Consider the following 20,000-nt stretch of genomic DNA (forward strand, 5'->3'; position numbering starts at 1 on the left):
TACAGCACAGTTAAAGCCGTCAGGTACGGTGCGGTAGGGGGGGGGAGGAACCACCCAACTGAGAGGAACCTGTTTTTTACACCTGCCCATAGAGGGATGGTGTGTAACTGCCACTCACCTGTGAGTGTATTATACAAATATATATACACTTTTTTTACTTAGATACATCACCATACTTTGCTGTATAAAGAACATGATCATAGCAGTACATAATAGATACCTATCTTCATGCTGGGTGTGGGCCTCTCTTACGGTACAGTCAAGGCCGTCAGGTACGGGGGACCACCCTACTGAGAGGAACCTGTTTTTTACGTCTGTCCATAGAGGGGTGGGGTGTAACTGGCACTCACCTGTGTGTGTATTATACAAATATATATATACATTTTTTTACTTAGTTATATCACCATACTTTGCTGTAAAAAGAACATGATCATAGCAGTACATAATAGATACCTATCTTCACTGCTTTTTGACTGCCGCCACACCCGCCTCTGATGACCTAATGTGGAGTGGCCCTATCTGGCACTCCGCTTCTGATTTTCTTATCTGATTGCCCTACATAGCTGGCTCTATCTGGCTCTAAATCCCCTACTATGGTTCACTATGCCCTGACCTGGCTCAGGAGGCCATAGGTGGCTCACCTGCCTACATAGCGCGGACGCTCTGCGTCACCAAACACACTACTCCCGGTAGGTGTTAGATCCCAACATGTGTGCCCAGGGAGTAGCCTATCTACCTGTCCTAACTTGTGCCTTGTGTCCCTAGCAGGTATTATATCCAAACATGTCTGCAACGAGAGGTGCCTATCTATTTGTCTTAACATATTCATATTGTCTCCAGAAGGTGTTAGATCCCAATATTTGTGCCCAGGGAGTAGCCTATCTACCTGGCTTAACTTGTACCTTGTGTCTCCGCCAGGTGTTAAAGCCCAACATGTGTGGTCATGGAGTAGCCTATATACCTGTTTTAACTTGTACCTTGTGTCTCCACCAGGTGTTAGAGCCCAACAAGTGTGCCCAGGGAGGGGTCTATCTGCCTTACGACCTGCCGCCGGCTGGCACAGGCTACAATCTGAACGTGGATGGTTACACCTGCTCCAGTCACCCATGGATCTTCAAGCAGCTCAGCTTGGGAATGACAGGTGAGTACAACCACTCCACCACACAAGCAAGCATTAGGGTGTCATCACTCATTAGCAGCACTCAAGCACGACCACACTTGCACACACCACCAGCACTGAGATATAAATAATGGTGTTCGACCTTATACCGAATAAAAAAGCACAACAAGTAAAAACACAAGTTCTAATGTTCGTTAACAACTATAAGTGCTGGTGTTGTGTGAAGCTGTTGTCGTACATTAGTGCTGGTGTTGTGTGAAGCTGTTGTCGTACATGAGTGCTGGTAGTGTGTTCAGGTGTTGTCGTACATTAGTGCTGGTGTTGTGTGCAGGTGTTGTCGTACATTAGTGCTGGTGTTGTGTGCAGGTGTTGTCGTACATTAGTGCTGGTGTTGTGTGCAGGTGTTGTCGTACATTAGTGCTGGTGTTGTGTGCAGGTGTTGTCGTACATTAGTGCTGGTGTTGTGTGAAGCTGTTGTCGTACATGAGTGCTGGTGTTGTGTGCAGGTGTTGTCGTACATTAGTGCTGGTAGTGTGTTCAGGTGTTGTCGTACATGAGTGCTGGTAGTGTGTTCAGGTGTTGTCGTACATTAGTGCTGGTAGTGTGTTCAGGTGTTGTCGTACATGAGTGCTGGTAGTGTGTTCAGGTGTTGTCGTACATTAGTGCTGGTAGTGTGTTCAGGTGTTGTCGTACATGAGTGCTGGTAGTGTGTTCAGGTGTTGTCGTACATGAGTGCTGGTAGTGTGTTCAGGTGTTGTCGTACATGAGTGCTGGTAGTGTGTTCAGGTGTTGTCGTACATTAATGCTGGTAGTGTGTTCAGGTGTTGTCGTACATGAGTGCTGGTAGTGTGTGCAGGTGTTGTCGTACATGAGTGCTAATTAAAAAAAATTAAAAAAACGTCACCTGCTTGAGTAAGCCCGTGAACTGATGCCTGTAGAGAGGGTACCTCCCTGGAAGGATGACCCCATGTAGGGAGGTACCATCTCTACAGGTATTAGTTCACGGGCTTACGCAAGCAGGTGACGTTTTTCGAGGTACCAGACTGATCAGTGATGCTGTTTTTTGCATTTCCTGTTTCCTCCTATAATTAGAACATAAATCAGTTTTTCTTGGAAATATCTTTGTAATGGAGATTTCTGGTTATCCTAATAGCAAGCTAAGCCCTCAGTTCCGTAATTCTACTTTTAACACTGGGAAGGGACAACTCTTCCCGTAGATTAGATGGTTTGACAGTTCTTGGGACTCCAAGAATGATTGTCATTGCTTCATTTAATATGCTTTCAAGTTTTTATCCTCAATGACATTACAACGAAAAAGTACATGATACCACAATAAATGAGGCTCAAGTATCTTCAGGAAGTTTAAAAAGAAGCAGGAAATTAATTAGATCAAATCTACACTGTTGGGTAGGATAATCTGTACAAATCAGTGAATCTGTTCACTGGTTCAATATGGTAGCAGCTGACAATCCCAATTATCATGGACGAAGAGGAAGTGGGCGCAGAGAGAATCATTAATAGCAAGAATCCATCTTGGATACATATATCCAATGAGATTAGGAATGAAGCAACAGTTGAGCAGCGGAGCTGAAGAATCTGTGGTGAGAGTGATAGACACCGCCTTGACCACTACCTGAGATAATGTGAACATTTAAGAGTCATTATACATATGTGTAGAATAATAAACCCCACATTGTTTGAATTCGGAAAATTCTATTTGTCAAATATAGATTCTGTTATTAAAAGATTCCCCCATTTTGCACCGCAGGATAACGTAAGATTTTAAGGGTTAACAAATGTTAATCTTCTTGTTTGAGAAGCTGTTCACTTGAGACAGTTAAGCAAGTGCCTGCGTATGTCTGGGTACAAGTGACAAGATGAACAACGCAGCGAGTTTTCTTCCTGTTGGGTGGGTATTGTACATGCTGCTATGGCGGTATGTCCACTCACAGGATCAGTGGCGTCGCCCAATAAACTCGCCCCTTGGGGCAATAATAAAATAAATAAATAAACCTAGAGTTTGTAGCATGACAGAAGAGAGCAGTGTTTGTGTCTGCGGACTCAACACTTCCTTTGTTTCCTTCTGTCTGCCAGTATACGGTCACTGTAATCTTTCTATTACACAACTTTCTATTACATTTTTTTCTATTCGGCCAGGACGGACGAAACGCTGTCATTTATTCATTTTCAGATATGTCGTTTAGACATGGCATCCGGTAAATTATAGGATGCTTTACAAAATGTTGTATTGCCACTTCTTTTCTGTGATAATGCAAACAATTTTCTTGTGACAGTATAATGTTTATAGAAGGTATTGTCCATGTGATAACAGTTTTTATTATCAGTATAGCTTTTACCTTTTCAAGACTTCATCTTCCCTGACATTCGCAGCCTTTCCCAATCATTTCTGACCACTTTCTGTGTAAGTTCATTATAATTTGCTGATGAGTCTTTTGGTAGATAATACATTTATCTTTATTGAATATATCTGGACCACCACCGACCTTCACAAATTTTTCCAAATTTAGAAGACGGCTAGTGCTATTAGTAGATGTGTCTTCCCTCACGCTTCTAATTTTCCCCCAAAAAAACTGTCCCTAAAAAGTAGTAATAAATCTTTAATATTTTGTCGCTCTTTCTTCCTAGCTGCATTTTTCATATCTTTACTTAGTGCCTACTTGATTCTCTAAGTTCAAATTTGGACTTAATAGCTCTAAAACTATACTATTGCCCTACCAAAAATGGAATTATTCGAAAAAAGTCTAAAGTCTATGTTATAACAATTACTCAATTCACAAAAAATATTTCCTAAATGAAGTATATTCAGATAAAGAAAAGCATTAAAATGGCTTTAATTTCATTGAAATCGGATATTAAATATAACAGTTTGAAAAATATCCACCATTTTGTAAACTGCAAAAAATATTCTGGCACCAATTTGTTCCCGAAATTAAACATTTAATTCAAATTATCTGAATATCCATCTGAATCAGAACTATCTGAATCCACGACTTTACTTTCCTAACAAGGAGGGTATAATTTTAAAGTATGCGAATTAGTATTAAAAATAGGTAAGAAATAAAATATTATAAAATCGGATTATTTAACAAATGAATAATAAAGAGTCATATATCTTCAGCTAATACATCTTATTAAAATAGCAAAACAACTATACTGATGATTCTTAAAAGAGAAAAAGTTATTGTATTAGATTCAATGTAAAATTACTGTTAATTTATTACTTAATTTAGGTATCAATGAGTAAAATGTTGACCTAGCACAATCTATCTTATACGAGATAATGTCTGCTTGACTCTCCAAAGATAGAGGCCAAATTTGCAGGGAAAATTATCAGGGGTACCGAATGCACGTAGGCGGGTCAGGGTCGCCTGAATTCAAGAGGGAACAGTGTGCTATGGTCAAATTGTCACCACCAAAGCAATTTTTGGCATTGCCCCTCGATTTACATGGAGATAAGAATTTAAAAAAAATCTAAATAAATATTTTCTTGTAGCCAGAAAACAGTTAAAGAGCGATCACAATTAATAGTGATAAAGTGATTAGTAATGATCACTTTAGTAATAATGATTAGTGATGTTCCAAGGGGGTGGGCAAGGGGGCTGCAAGGTTCAGGGAAAACAGGGTCAGTTTGTCAGACTCATGTAACTCACCAGAGTCTATCGGTCCCTAAGGTGAGGACTACGTAATGCCCACCACCGCAAGTCTATGATCCCACCACCTGGGTGCCACTGGTCACCCTGGGAGCCCTTCAGTCAACCATGGGGGAACTACTACCAGCAATTCCAGCCTTGCCCCTCGGAAGAGTGAAGGAAGACTCAGATTTACCTTCAACAGCACTTCTGTGGGAACCGACCTGTGAGATTTATATTTATTTAATTTATATGAATTTATATTTACGTTAATTTATATACTTCGATAGCAATTTGTATAATGATAAGTGGACTGTATTTCTGCAATAATCTCATAATCTCACAAATCGATCCTCTACACATTAGGGGGGGGGGTTATTAAATTAATATATATATGCAGCCAATCAAACTACAGAAATAACTACATACATTAAAGAGGTTCCTTATCTTATAGTACAGCAGGTTAGTCCACCAGGTATAACTAGGGTGTAGACACCAAATTATCCTCTTTGAGGTAGCTTCCATATCACCCAGTAACTGGTGCACAAATCTTGCATCCTCGTCTTGACCTGTCAAAAGTGCGCTAGCTGTGAAGCCAGATACCTATATATGACAAGTATATCAGAGAAAACAGTACATGGAACATGAAGACCTGGCTTAATTACCTTTAGTTTGAGGCTTCCATGTGATCTAACCGGGTCACCCTATATAATGACATTAATGGCCACTAATGATAAATAATGGGTTTCGGAAAGAACACTTAACTTGATTTGTTGACAGCGTGTTGACAGATGGTACACCTTTGGTATCCATAACACTACGTCCAAGTAAAATTAACAGGAGCCGAATTTGCTCCCGTGTGAGCCTCTGGTCTCGTATAACAACAGCTGCCCTCCTTCCCCCCTGACGCCTGGCCTACTTTGTCCAGATTTCAGAAAGTGATAGAAGGGTCACATTTACTCTACTTTAATATTGATAATTAAGTTAATTTATATAAGATGTTTTTATGATGGTAAAGTCCAAAGACTAATGTATTTAAGAATAATTCCCAGCAGAATAGCTGGTGAATTATAATAGTATGTGGTGATGATATCCCGTTTTCTTTAGACGGTAATTCCACTACAAGTTACGTTTTCTATGGGTAACTTGTTTATACAATACAGCTATTATCTGTATGATTATTAAATGGTGTCGGATTTTCCGACATAATTCCCCAGGGGGCTGCTCACGGGTCGAAGTCCTATTTAGAACAGACGAACACCGATACTCCTCCTTCGAATTATTAGATTAATTTGATGTTAGTAGTTAGTAAGCACACATTTGTGCGTCTGTTCGTACAGGACGGATGTCCCGTACTAGAGTTGCAAGGGTTAGAAGTCTAATGCGATTTCATTTCCCTGTCAACTCTTGAAAGGCTAATATTCAAGCCTTATTACATATTATTTAACCCAGAAGACTGGATGTGATCAAGTACTACAGTCAAGTATGATTCAGGGACTGCAGTGAGATCAGTGACATTAGATATAACTTGAAGTTTGTTCAAGTAACTGGTCACTGATATATAAACACTGAGGCCCATGGAATACATCTTGATTAAATAATAAATGTATCAAATCAGTCATCAGATTTATTGGGGTTTAATTTAGTTAATTGATTCAGAAGATTGAATAGCTCATCATTAAAGTAAAGTATGGTTCTGAGACTGCAGTGGGTTCAGTGACATTGGTCGCAGTGACTTGTAGCTGTTTTAGGCTACTGTTCACTGATTTGCCACTGAGGCCTCATGAACTCATCTTCAGCTTCAAATGATGATACTAACATCAACCTCTGTTGGTATAGTCAACTGTAATCTCCTTAGTATAATGCTACTGGAGAAATATAATCAGCTGACAAATTTAGATTTCTACTGGTATTGTTTATCTGCAGGCATAGGTCTCCTCAGGCTTGATACTGGGCCTGAGAGTAATTTACCTCCTGCAGAGTTTAACATGGTTATACCCTGATATTTAGTAGGGCTACCGATGAATCGATGGCAATAGTCTGTCCCAACAAGGAGACCGAAGTCAGTGAGGTGATCAGACTTAATATTATCTGCCAATTTTATTCCTCTATTTCTCAGGAATTTGGCTGTTGCTCTCAGACCTTGAACTTGTAGGTCTACTGGTATTTTGTCCACCACAATGGCTTGTACTCGACAGACGTACCTGCCTAAGCGTACTGATGGTTGTACCACCTGGTAGACTTGAGGTCCTGCATCTGTTACAAACCCTGAGATGTTGAATGACATCTGGGCTACAGGCCTTAATTGTAATTCATCTGCCAACTTTTTAGTGATATATGTTCTCTGGGATCCTTGGTCAAACAACCCACGGGTATGGACCTTGGCCCTCTTATTCAGGATGGTAATTTGGGCAGTAGGCAAAGTCGTATTACCTTTAGACTTTGCCGATTGGACACTCTTTGTTGGTTGCACCTTGCAGTACTGTACTGTGGTGGGAATGCTATCTTCCACCTTGGGGTTTGGAGACGTTGTTTTGGTGTCTCTGCACAATGCTGCATGGTGCTGACCTTTGTTACACCTATTACAGGTGTGTAATTGGGTATCACAGTCCTTGATGTTATGTTTCCTGAGGCACCTCGTGCAATGTTGCAAATCCTTGAGTCGCTCAACACGGGCGTCACTATCAGGAAAATTAGAGCAGTGGTACATTGAATGTTTCTCATTGCAGAACAAACATGTTCCATAGCTTCCAGTACCCTTTGGTGTCACGTTCTTGGGTGACACAGTAACTATAGGCTTGGAGGGTCCCACTGCATATACGCCCACACTGCTACTGTTCCACTTTGGTGTTGAATTATATTGTCTAGATTGATTTGGAGTACCTTTGGTACTCTGTGGTTTACTATTATTGGTTTCTGAGGGTTTACTTGGTGGTTTTAATTTGTCATGTGTTCGTAATTGATGAACTACTGACTTTAAACCTTCAGATATTTCATTCATGGATAAGATACTTTTATTGTAATGAGCACTCATTTGTCTCAATATGTCCCTAGGTATTTTCTCCTGGACAATTATTTTCAAGACCCACTCAGCCCCGTTTGTATCTGCTGTCAGGCTGAGGGCATTGATCAATGATTCTACCTCCAGCTTGAAGACTTGGAGTGAATCAGCTGAAGCCTCCGGTGGGGGTAAATGCAACAGCTCATGAACTAAATGTGATGTTCTTACTTCTGGATCAGCATAATTATCCTTGAGGAGTTTTACTGCCAGATCATAGCCGTCATTAGTTAATCTCAGATGGGATACTACTGTTTTAGCCTCACCTGATAATTGGCCTTGCAAATAAGAGAATTTACTACTCTTTGGTAAAGATTGTTTTGAGTCTACAAGGTCAACGAATTTGTTCCAAAATTCGTCCCAATCTTCCTCATCTTTTCCTGAGAAAGTGGGTAAATTAATTGGAGGGAGTCGAGCTTCTGCTTGACTCGTATTAGATGCAACTGTTGTTGTTGTTGCTGTTGCCTTGTTCTGGGCAATTAATTTGACATAAGGCTGTAACGTGGCCTGAGTGTGATCTTCATAATTCGCAAGATCAACCATAATGTCGTCTATTTCTGTTTCTGATAAATTGGTGTTGGCAAGTTCAGCCACATATGTTGCTATTTGACATTTGATTTGCTCAAATTTACCTGAAGCTGCTTGATAATAGCTTTCCAGGTCAGCATAATCAACTTGAGATTGTTGTGACAAATCTTCACATTTCTTGATCTGTCTTGTTAAGTGGCCTTTAAGACCTGCAAGGGTTCTTTTCATTCTCCCTGCATTATCCATCCTGGCTAGTTGGTGAAGCCTTGTGGGGCTTGTATTTGGGCTGCTCATAATACTGAACAAGCACTGATGGTAGCCTAGGGTTAAATTCTGCACTCACTAGGCAATAATCCTACCTCTACTAGAGGTTAGCACTTAAAATTAATACACATTATATATATACAATCATACACACTAATGATTTGAGTGATAAACCAGTGTCACTGGAAGTACCTTTAGGTTAGCTCTTCTATATCACCCTAGGATGGTAGAGACACTAATTAATCACTCAAAGGTGTAATGATCATAAGTAATTTATTATATACAACTCAACTCGAGTTGATAAAAATTACACCCAAAATAGGGTCTGGACCATTCATTAATGGTGTTAGGTTGTTCAATATAGTACAACTGACTATTGTAATAATGGGACTAGGATGAACAATAATAGTTCAACTAGTCATATCCTACCCTGTTGTGGGTTGGCAATTAGTAAATATTATACTGTGATCACTAGTGCAATATATATTAAATAATTCTCTATTTTGGAGAAATAATATACACAATTATTGATAATAGCCTCTTAATTAGCCTCTATGAAACTTCTAATATTATCTAGAAGTATTAAATATTATTAGTGACCTCGCGAAATAAAGTCCACAAAATTCGTAGATAATCTCTCGCGAAATGTAACACCACGAAATCCGTGAACAATCTCGCGAAGACACAGTCACTAATTTGGCTGGATTCTATATTAGCGCTGTCATTTCACGAAATAACACGCCACCAAATATCTGTGGGTGTGCATGAAACCGCTGACGAAGCTGAACTGGGCTGAGGGAGGCTCCTGAGCTCCCTCGAGGCTACGCTGCCGTCTTGACTGCTGGCTTTGTTTAAATAACACTGCACTAGTATATTTAATGAATCCACTGGTTAACTGGTTCATCCGGTACTAAGATGACCAAATGTGGGTTCATAGGACCGAATATTCCGGTTCCGAAGGTCCAAATAATGTGGGTTTCGAAGGACCAAATAATGTGGGCACCGACCTGTGAGATTTATATTTATTTAATTTATATGAATTTATATTTACGTTAATTTATATACTTCGATAGCAATTTGTATAATGATAAGTGGACTGTATTTCTGCAATAATCTCATAATCTCACAAATCGATCCTCTACACATTAGGGGGGGGGGGGTTATTAAATTAATATATATATGCAGCCAATCAAACTACAGAAATAACTACATACATTAAAGAGGTTCCTTATCTTATAGTACAGCAGGTTAGTCCACCAGGTATAACTAGGGTGTAGACACCAAATTATCCTCTTTGAGGTAGCTTCCATATCACCCAGTAACTGGTGCACAAATCTTGCATCCTCGTCTTGACCTGTCAAAAGTGCGCTAGCTGTGAAGCCAGATACCTATATATGACAAGTATATCAGAGAAAACAGTACATGGAACATGAAGACCTGGCTTAATTACCTTTAGTTTGAGGCTTCCATGTGATCTAACCGGGTCACCCTATATAATGACATTAATGGCCACTAATGATAAATAATGGGTTTCGGAAAGAACACTTAACTTGATTTGTTGACAGCGTGTTGACAGATGGTACACCTTTGGTATCCATAACACTACGTCCAAGTAAAATTAACAGGAGCCGAATTTGCTCCCGTGTGAGCCTCTGGTCTCGTATAACAACAGCTGCCCTCCTTCCCCCCTGACGCCTGGCCTACTTTGTCCAGATTTCAGAAAGTGATAGAAGGGTCACATTTACTCTACTTTAATATTGATAATTAAGTTAATTTATATAAGATGTTTTTATGATGGTAAAGTCCAAAGACTAATGTATTTAAGAATAATTCCCAGCAGAATAGCTGGTGAATTATAATAGTATGTGGTGATGATATCCCGTTTTCTTTAGACGGTAATTCCACTACAAGTTACGTTTTCTATGGGTAACTTGTTTATACAATACAGCTATTATCTGTATGATTATTAAATGGTGTCGGATTTTCCGACAACTTCCTCTGAGTCTTGCCCGCCATAACAAAAGGGTCGCAGGTCCTTCTTCCAATCCTGTGTTTTCTAAGCTATTCATAAGGTCGTCAGCTGGGTTAATACTCTACACCCCAGCAGTGCAGTACAGTGGCTATGCACTATGTTGCTTGACAGCGTATGTGTTGCTACACTTCCAGTGCTAAAACAGCATTGCCAGCCTAGGGTACGTTTCCACAAATAACTGTGTTGTTCTAACTCTGCCAGCCACTAGGACATTTTCATATAAAATCCTATTGTTCATTTGTGGGGGCTATAATATCACTCGTGTATGCTCATAGAGAGTTGAACGAAACGTCAGTTAAATTATATGAAATTTACTAATGAAAAGCAACATGAAAACATACAGAAATAGTACATGAATGAATATATATATATATATATATATATATATATATATATATATATATATATATATATATATATATATATATATATATATATGTATATATATATATATATATATATATATATATATATATATATATATATATATATATATATATATATATATATATATATATATATATATATATATATATATACATATATATATATATATATATATATATATATATATATATATATATATATATATATATATATATATATATATATATATATATATACACTAGCTGAACCCACCACGCGTTGCTGTGGCTCAATCTGGTTAAATGGGAAAGAAAGAAAAGAGAAAGCGCACGTTTCTAATATGTTTAATTAAGTAATGATTGTGTGTATATAACATTTTTTGTTGTTCTATTGTCTGTGGAGATATAGAGATTGTCTGGTTTGCCGACTCTAGATTTGCCTCAAGAATTATGTGAATTGCCTCAAGAGGCAATTCACATAAGAATAGAGCGACCTACCATGAACACCCAAATCACGGAACTATTTACTCTACCCACCATGAGAGTAAGGACAAGACAAGAACATATCGATGCCAACACAGAAGACAATGTCCAACATAACAGGCCAATTACACTGGATTAATCTTTGTGTTTAGATAGGAGATGCCTCGTATGGGCCAATAAGCCTTCTGCAGCCCCTATGTTTATCCCTTATGTATCCCCCCATGTTTTCACCTTCATTGTATTATCACCTGACCTAATGCGGGTATAAAATCAACTAGTATTGTAAGATCTGTTCACTTGAGAATGAACCATGGAGGTTCGAAACGTCGTGCAAATTATACAAATACGTGTAATACACTCTATAGTAAATCACTTCTTTTCTTCACCTTAAAAGTACGAAAATGAGTTTTGGAGAACTCCTATTTCAATTAAGCCCTGATGCTAAGAAAATAGTTAGAGGGATAGAAGCCCTAAACCAGAAAATAATAAATACAGAATATGCGGTCATATTCAATGAAACATATATATATATATATATATATATATATATATATATATATATATATATATATATATATATATATATATATATATATATATATATATATATATATATATATATATATATATATATATATATATATATATATGCGAACAAGCCTGAATGGTCCCCTGAACTATATGCGACTGAAAACTCACACCCCAAAAGTGACTCGAACCCATACTCCCAGGAGCAACGTAACTGGTATCTACAGGACGCCTTAATCCGCTTGACCATCACGACCGGACAAAAGGAAGTGATAGCCAAAGCTATTTGAACCACTTCCCCGCCGGCACTCGGATGGTATTCTGGGGCTTAGCATTTTATGAAATCACCTCATTCTTTGGGGCACACGTGAGGAACACAAATGCGAACAAGCCTGAATGGTCCCCAGGACGATATGCGACTAAAAATTCACACCCCAGAAGTGGCTCAAACCCATACTCCCAGGAGCAACGCAACTGGTATCTACATTATGCCTTAATCTGTTTGACCATCATGACCGGATAAAAAGAAGTGATAGCCGAAGCTATTTGAGCCACTTCCCCGCCGGCACTCGGATGTTAGTCTTGGGCATTGCATTTAATCAAATTACCTCATTCTTTGGGGCACACGTGATGAACACAAATGCCAACAAGCCTGAATGGTCCCCAGGAATATATGCGACTGAAAACTCACACCCTAGGGGGAGAACCCATGGCGATACACTCTATCTGGTATGGATGATAGCGGATAGAGTGTATCGTGATCCGGCCTGTACTCCTCTTGACATACCAGAAAACATAGTAAGGAAACTACTCCAAGCTTGTACTAAAGAGGCACCCTTCTTAAGCCCAGATGGGCACATGTATAAGCAAGTAGATGGGGTCGCCATGGGTTCTCCCCTAGGTTTCCTGTTTGCGAACTTCTACATGGGTACCATCGAGCAAAAGGTCTTAGTCGACATGAACTTGAAACCGGCCATATACTGCAGGTATATTGACGTCATTTTTACACAGGTACCTGATGTCAGACATCTGCAGGAGCTGAAGGAGGCCTTTGAGCGGAATTCTCTGTTGTGTATCACTTACGAGATGGAGAAGGATGGGAAGCGGTCCTTTCTAGATGTAACAGTCATGGAAAGGAGCGGAGGTTTCCACACTGCAGTCTACACTAAGGAAACAAACATAGGAATGTGCCTCAATGCCAACAGTGACTGCCCAGACAGGTACAATAGGAGTGTTGTTAACGCTTATGTCGACCGTGCTCTCAGTCACAGCTCAGGATGGAAGCAAGTCGATGGAGAACTCTGTAGGGTAAGGCAGGTCCTAGTCAACAACGGCTTCTCCAATGGTTTCGTTGAAGACATCATAAGAAGGAAGGTGAAACGCCATGCAAACTCTGAAGAGACAACTAACACAACACCTGTACCCCCTATTAGACTATTTTACAGGAACTTCTTTTCCGCAGCTCATAAAATGGAGGAAAGGGTCCTGAAAGATATTGTTAATAGGAACGTTATATCTACAGACAAAAATCAGAAGATACAATTGACGATTTACAATAAAACCAAAAAAACGGCCAACCTACTCACGAGAAACTCTCCAGACACAAAGCAGAACGCTTTAAAAGAGACCAATGTCGTCTATGCCTTCAAATGCCCACTTGGGGACTGTAAGCCTCAAAGAACTCAGTATATAGGCAAGACAGCAACATCTCTTTCCAGGCAATTAACGATGCATAAGGAACAGAGTTCCATTAAGGAACATATAATCTCTTCCCACAACTAAACCATCGCTAGAGAAAACCTAGTAAACAACACAGAAATCATTGATAGATACAGCGATAGCAGAGGGGTTGACGTCTGCGAGGCACTACACATCAAGAAGTCAACACCAGCAATCAACAGCCAATTAATGCACAACTATATTCTACCCACCTCAAGACTCCGCTCCAATATAGAAGCATCAAGAAATATGGACCAATAGGCTTTCTACAATCACTTCCATTCAATATCCATTGTTTCGTGTTCTGTCTTGTGTTTAGGAATTTAATACCCTATTAATACCACCTCACCCATCCACCTCACTCAAATGTAGATATAAACAAATCGAAGATGTGTAAGTTCTATTCAGTTGTGTGTGTGTAAACTAAAGTCTTTGAAAATGTAATAAGTTTTACGAAACGCGCTCAAGTGTCGCGTCAGACTAGAAATAAAAATGAATTTTGGAGAATTGATTTTTAAATTACCACCTACAGTGAAAAGAAACGTACGAAAGATCGAGAAAATTCGTGTTAGAATTATTAATCTTACTTTTTCGGTCATATTTAATAATATATGTCTACAGGAAAGACTGCTACCAAAATATACTAATATATATATATATATATATATATATATATATATATATATATATATATATATATATATATATATATATATATATATATATATATATATATATATACATATATATACATATATATAACTGAAAACTCACACCCCAGAAGTGACTCGAACCCATACTGCCAGGAGCAACGAAAATGGTATGTACAGGATGCCTTAATCCACTTGACCATCACGACTGGACAAAAACTGATGGTAGTCGAGGCTATTTAGCCCATCAGCCTGCCGGCACTCTGATGGTAATCTTGGGCATAGCATTTTAGCAAATCACCTCATTCTTTGGGGCACACGTGAGGAACACAAATGCGAACAAGCCTGAATGGTCCCCAGGACTATATGCAACTGAAAACTCACACCTCAAAAGTGACTCGAACCCATACTGTCAGGAGCAACGCAGCTGGTATGAACAGGACGCCTTAATGCATTTGACCATCACAACCGGACAAAAACTGATGATAGCTGAGGCTATTTAGCTCATCAACCCGCCGGCACTCTGATGGTACTCTTGGGCATAGCATTTCATCAAATCACCTCATTCTTTGGGGCACACGTGAGGAATAGAAATGGGATTAATTGGATTAAGTCAAGTGGATTAAGGCGTCCTGTACATACCAGTTACATTGCTCCTGGCAGTATGGGTTCGAGTCACTTCTGGAGTGTGAGTTTTCAGTTGCATATAGTCCTGGGGACCATTCAGGCTTGTTTGCATTTGTGTTCCTCATGTGTGATCTCGTAGTTCCTCTCACTACGGGATCTTCTCACACTGGCAGGTGCCTGGGACGGCTCTTCTCCGGTGAGTTCTTCTCGAGCCTTGATGTGCGACATAAACTCCAGCCGACGCTCCGCTACCTTGGACGTTCTCAGGTGGATGCCAAATGGGTTTGCTACAAGTTGGAGTTGTGCCTTGGTGCACTCCTCTAACACGCTCTCATCCCTAGTCTCAACGACTATATTCACCTTGTCGTCCTCCCTCTCTACGTCACTGAGCATACACGACAACACCCAACTAATTTCACTATTCCAGTCCTTGCACTAGCTGGGAGAACACTATCACTGAGTTTCTAGCAACACTGTCTCTCGTTAACGGACCCTGGAAACACTGTAACTCGATGAACGAGTCCTGGCAACACTGCAGCTCGATGAACGTATCCTGGCAACACTGTAACTCGATGAACGGATCCTGTCAAGATCGCCAATTTTGTTACATAGTTGGCTAGGGGGCTGCTAGAGGTTCAAGGAAAAGTCAGTCTGTCTGACTCATGTAACTCACCAGAGTCTATCGGTCCCTAAGGTGAGGACCACGTAATGCCACCACCGCAGGCATCTGATCCCACCACCTGGGTGCCACTGGTCACCCTGGGAGCCCTTCAGTCAACCATGGGGGAACTGCTACCAGCAATTCCAGCCTTGCCCCACGGAAGAGTGAAGGAAGACTCAGATTTACCTTCAACAGCACTTCCTCTGAGTCTTGCCTGCCGTACCAAAAGGGTCGCAGGTCCTTCTTCCACACCTGTGTTTTCTTAGCTATTCATAAGGTTGCCAGCTGGGTTAATAACTCTGCACCCCAGCAGTGCAGCACAGTGGTTATGCACTATGTTTCCTGACAGTACGTGTTATCTTGAGAGATGATTGACTTCTGGGCTTAGCGTCCCCATAGCCCGGTCCTCAACCAGGCCTTCTTTATGTTACACCCCCAAGAAGCAGCCCGTAGCAGCAGTCTAACTCCCAGGTACCTATTTAATGCTAGGTAACAGGGGCATCAGGGTGAAAGAAACATTTTGCCCATTTGTCTCCACCTCCACCAGGGATCAAACCAGAACCTCAGGACCACGAACCCGAAGTGCTGTCCACCCAGCTGTCAGCGTTGTTTACACTTACGGTGCCAAAACAGGATTGCCAGCCTAGGGTACGTGTCCACACATATCTGTGTTGCTCTAACTCTGCCAGCCATTAGGACATTTTCATATATAATGTTATTGTTCATATGTGGGGTCTATAATATCACTCGTGTATGTTCATAGAGATATATGGAGGCGCACTCAAACACGTCAGTAAAATTATATGAAATTTACTAACGAAAAGCTATATGAACACATATATAGAAATAGTACATGAATGGATATATAAATAAATGTTCTGGAGGCCGTCTGCAGCTCTCCTCTCACGACCTCCGGCAACTCCGTCAGCTGGGCAGATTTTAATGGGGGGACTCGCATCCTCTCGAGGCACGGGAGACATCTCCCGTCACACAGGGTGCAGTCGCACCTCCACAGATCTCTAGTATCAGCTCTTGATACTGGTAATGGCTCAAAAGGGCCACCACTTACGGGCTATTCATGCCCGTGCCACCTTTTGGGTGGCTTAATCTTCATCTTGGACACATTCTTGGGAGACATCTCCCGTCACGCAGGGTGCAGTCGCACCTCCACAGATCTCCAGTATCAGCTCTTGATACTAGTAATGGCTCAGAAGGGCCACCACTTACGGGCAATTCATGCCCGTGCCACCTTTTGGATGGCTTTATCTTCATCTTGGACACATTCTTGGGAGACATCTCCCGTCACACAGGGTGCAGTCGCACCTCCACAGATCTCCAGTATCAGCTCTTGATACTGGTAATAGCTCAAAAGGGCCACCACTTACGGGCTATTCATGCCCGTGCCACCTTTTGGGTGGCTTAATCTTCATCATCATCATCATCCTCTCGAGGGGGGCCACTTCATCAACGTCGACCGCTGCCTCACCAACTGCCACGTCGTCCCTACGTTGTTTTCTCCAAACAGTAGAATGCTGGCTGCCCTTCAGCCTATCCTAATACTAATATAATAATAATAATTCTAATGTCATATATATATGTCTACTGGCCTATCTTGCCTAATCAGCAAGAGGGGTTATGGGAGGGAAATATAATCCACCTTAATAACTCCTGTCCACGATGGCTGTCCTCTGATGGTGTGAGGGTTCCCGCGGGTCCCAGGTCGCTCCTCGGCAATCCAGTAGCGTGTTGTAAGGCCTCAGATGTCGTGAAGTAATCTCGTCGTCATCGTACCACTCCCTAGAGTTCAGATATTCCAATACAGGTTCAACCAGTGATCACTGAGCCTGTCACTGTATACACACTGAACTACAGGCCAGTGTCCTTAACTTGTATACCATGCAAGGTGACGGAGAAGATTGTGAGAAAAAACCTAGTAACACATCTGGAGAGAAGAGACTTCGTGACAACCCATCAACATGGGTTCAGGTAGGGTAAATCTTGCCTTACAGGATTGATAGAATTCTACGATCAGGTGACAAAGATTAAACAAGAAAGAGAAGGGTGGGCGGACTGCATTTTTTTGGACTGTTGGAAAGCCTTTGACACAGTACCCCATAAAAGGTTGATGCATAAGCTAGAGAAACAGGCAGGAGTAACTGGTAGGGCGCTCCAGTGGATAAGGGAGTACCTAAACAATAGGAAGCAGAGAGTTACAGTGAGGGGTGAGACCTCAGACTGGCGTGAAGTCGCCAGTGGAGTCCCACAGGGCTCTGTACTTGGACCTATCCTGTTTCTGATATACGTAAATGATCTCCCAGAGGGTATAGACTCATTCCTCTCAATGTTTGCTGACGACGCCAAAATTATGAGAAGGATTAAGACAGAGGAGGACAGCTTGAGGCTTCAAGAAGACCTGGACAAGCTGCAGGAATGGTCGAACAAATGGCTGTTAGAGTTTAATCCAAGCAAATGTAATGTAATGAAGATAGGGGTAGGAAACAGGAGACCAGATACAAGGTATCACTTGGGAGATGAAATACTTCAAGAGTCCGAGAGAGAGAAAGACCTGGGGGTTGATATCACACCAGACTTGTCCCCTGATGCTCATATCAAGAGGATAACAGCAGCAGCATATGCCAGGTTGGCTAACATAAGAACGGCCTTTAGAAACTTGTGTAAGGAATCTTTCAGGACATTATATACTACATATGTCAGACCAATGCTGGAGTATGCGGCACCAGCATGGAGTCCATATCTAGTCAAGCATAAGACTAAAATGGAAAAGGTTCAAAGGTTTGCCACCAGACTAGTACCCGAGCTGAGAGGTATGAGCTACGAGGAGAGACTACGGGAATTAAACCTCACTTCGTTGGAAGACAGAAGAGTTAGGGGGGACATGATCACCACATTCAAGATCCTCAAGGGAATTGACAGGGTTGATAAAGACAGGCTGTTTAACACAAGGGGCACACGCACTAGGGGACACAGGTGGAAACTGAGTGCCTAAATGAGCCACAGAGATATTTGAAAGAACTTTTTTAGTGTCAGAGTGGTTGACAAATGGAATGCATTAGGAAGTGATGTGGTGGAGGCTGACTCCATACACAGTTTCAAGTGTAGATATGATAGAGCCCAATAGGCTCAGGAACCTGTACACTTGTTGACTGACGGTTGAGAGGCGGGACCAAAGAGCCAGAGCTCAACCCCCGCAAACACAACTAGGTGAGTACAACTAGGCGAGTACACGTTCCTTCAACGTTCTCTCCTGGATCTGGAAACGGTGCCTTCCCTCCAACGTCTCCGCAGATGCTTGTCACACCATGAGTCTTGCTTGTCACACCAAGCAAGACTCATGGGCACCAGGTCAGCATTCCCGAGACTTCGCCGACCGATATCTCCAAGTTCTTAGTACTTCTTTGCCCACTAAACCTGGCTTCTTCGTGCTCCTCAGGAGCACAGTGTCTTCAGCGATAATGATAGAGTGTGATGGTTGCTTATAATCCACTGAGCAAGGCTCTCAGAGCCTCCAACCTTGAGAGCTCTTTGAAGCACGTCCTAAGTCATATCAGCTCTGCACGACGCCCTCCAACAGCGCCGAGCCAGGTTTCTAGGTGACTTCATGACAGACCCTGAATGGTGTGCCGTGTCACGTGACCTCGACCACAAAAGGGCGGATTTGTAGGCAGGGGTCGCCATTTTGTATTACCATGAGCGCGACCCTCCCCCCTTATCTATAATCTTATAAATACAATTTTCTCCCTAATTAGGTAACCAATTCGGTCGCTTCATATCATATGCCAAAAGACTCCCTGCATCTCAGGGAATCTGCAGCGTCAGCATCTGCTGACCCTGCAGATTCTCTTAATGCTGGCATTGGGGAGAAATTGGAGGGGGACCTTGTAACAGTGATTTGTAATAATCACTTTTATTAGTGATCTATGAAGAAGGTATTGATCACAAAAATTCACTGATCTTCACAAAATTGACTGAGATTTTCAGCTATTCATACTTTTGGCATATTACCATAAAACATGTAACTTAACACAGCGTCCACTGCTCCCAATGCATCTTTCAGTCGAAGAAAGACCAATCACCCTCCCACAGGTTTGAATTGAAATTGGAACTATTATTTTGTTTGCAAATATTTTTATATTAAGAATTTCCAAACAATTTATATATTTCATAGTAGTATTAATAATAAATGTTATATAGTAATAATTATTTACTGATCTTGGGAAAATTACCAGAAATTTTCTACTATTCATACTCCGGCCATGTTACCATTAACTTCTTTTTTTTCAAAACCAATGACCAA

General features: G+C 41.0%; 1 long non-coding RNA gene across 1 annotated transcript in view; it reads left to right on the forward strand.

Moving 5' to 3' along the window:
- The first annotated feature begins 1,001 nt into the window (after positions 1–1,001).
- The window catches only part of LOC123757032 (uncharacterized), a 40,811-nt gene continuing 21,812 nt past the window's right edge, over positions 1,002–20,000 (forward strand). Inside the window, exon 1 of the long non-coding RNA XR_006772709.2 lies at positions 1,002–1,141. This is a non-coding gene — a long non-coding RNA (uncharacterized lncRNA). The remainder of the gene's footprint in view (positions 1,142–20,000) is intronic.

Source organism: Procambarus clarkii, chromosome 26, assembly GCF_040958095.1.
Source record: "Procambarus clarkii isolate CNS0578487 chromosome 26, FALCON_Pclarkii_2.0, whole genome shotgun sequence".
In the NCBI taxonomy this organism is placed as follows: domain Eukaryota; kingdom Metazoa; phylum Arthropoda; class Malacostraca; order Decapoda; family Cambaridae; genus Procambarus; species Procambarus clarkii.